Consider the following 1,810-nt stretch of genomic DNA (forward strand, 5'->3'; position numbering starts at 1 on the left):
ACCAACTTCCAATTAGGTGTTTGGAGTCTAAATCCTCGGCCAGTAATCTTTCCCTTCAGTGAGCATATCTTATGTTGAATAGTACATATTTTGTTGGCTTATCATTATTTAATCATTGTGCCATAAATCACTCAGTTGTATTTGGTGTGTCTTCACAAAGAACCTCTGTCCATCTCAGAGGACAGGGTAGACCATATAGTGCGTGTAAAAAAATGTAATGGAAGTCGAGCTTGAAGTATTTCTGTTTTCTTGTAGCATGAAATCTATTATGTCAGTCTTGTGGTTCTGTAGACCCTGGGCATGCCAAATAAGCATGGTGGTATTAAAGGGTCCTGTGAGTGGTTTGAGCTTCATAGAAAGTCATCCTTCTTCTACCAGTTGGATCTTAACCACAAAGTTTGCAGCCTTTAATGTTTCATTGAAATAAAAAATGTGGAAATTAAACTTGACAAATGAAAGGGAAATGGTAAGGCTTGCAATATTAGAACTTTGTAAATGTTTAGCCATTACCTTTAAAAACTAACCAAGGGCAATGTCAAATGATCAAGGATATGTTGAGATGGAAATATCTATTTTTCATGACAGTAAAACATTTAGATAATGGAAATAAAGAATATGTGCATTCAAGTTAAATCAGATTTATCTTGAATGGTTGGGAAGATTTGTTATTATCTTTAATAATTTAAGTCTTGTAAAGCAAATTTAGATTCCACATTTTATTTTGACACATTTAATTTTCTTTGCAATCGTAAAACATTACAAATTTTATTCAAAATATGTGCAGTTACTATTTCAATGTTATATATCCATGCTTTCAATGAAGTTCCTCCATGATTTATCTCTGGTCTATGTGGTCGATGGCAACAAACTTGAAGAAAAACAAGGAATATGAACCCTGTGTGTTACATTAATTTATGAGTAGTTTTATGCTTTGCAGTATAATCTGTGAGAAAATTGGCTACAATATTCAACACACAAGACATTATGAGTTTCTCAATTTGTGCTATTATATGCTATGGATTTTCTAACCGATATCTTGAAAACGTGGTCTGCACTTGCCATCTATGCCTGTGTTCTGTTGCGGTTTGTTACTTTCAAGCCATGCCTAATGTCATATTGTTTGTTGCAACTTTAACATAGAGAGCTAACCAGGAAGGCATTGGGTCATTCATAGAGGATGCTTAGGCATGATTCCAGGCTTTTGAAAATAATTGTGATTTCCATCACTAGTCATAGCACTTGATAGAAAGTTGGGATATTCATGAGTGTGAATTTTGTTTGTATGTTTACATACTTCTTATGAATTAACTAGTCCTCAGTAGCAGTAGACATTGGACAAGTATATTTGTATACTTCTGTTTTAAACTGAAACAAATCCAAGGCTAAAAGGAATGGATTGATTGCACTAGTTATCCTTCTATAACTTTCCAACATAGGCTGGAGTAAACAGATTGTAATTTGGGTAATTTTTCTAACTGCAAATAGGAACATACTTGTGTATTGGCAGGGTGGTTACGAGGTCCCTAGAAGTGATGAATTTGAATTTTTTAGGTTTTTTTCTCATGCTTTCTGTGAATGACACGGGTGAATTTTATCCTACACCCACTAGGTTATCGATATGTAATTTCAGTAATTTTGATTTCAAAAGATATTTTAAAGAAATGCAATGATTTCATTTGTGTATTCAATAAACACAATATTCTAATGGAATTTTTCATTTGTGGTTTACCTATACAGATTCCATGGAGAAGTATTAGTGGTGTGACATCAATTGTCTTCAAGCAGAGGCTTTAGTTTTGCTCTTTTCTGG

This window comes from Pinus tabuliformis, chromosome Q (assembly GCF_031772625.1).
Source record: "Pinus tabuliformis cultivar Carrire ecotype Pingquan chromosome Q, CPIR1, whole genome shotgun sequence".
Taxonomy (NCBI): domain Eukaryota; kingdom Viridiplantae; phylum Streptophyta; class Pinopsida; order Pinales; family Pinaceae; genus Pinus; species Pinus tabuliformis.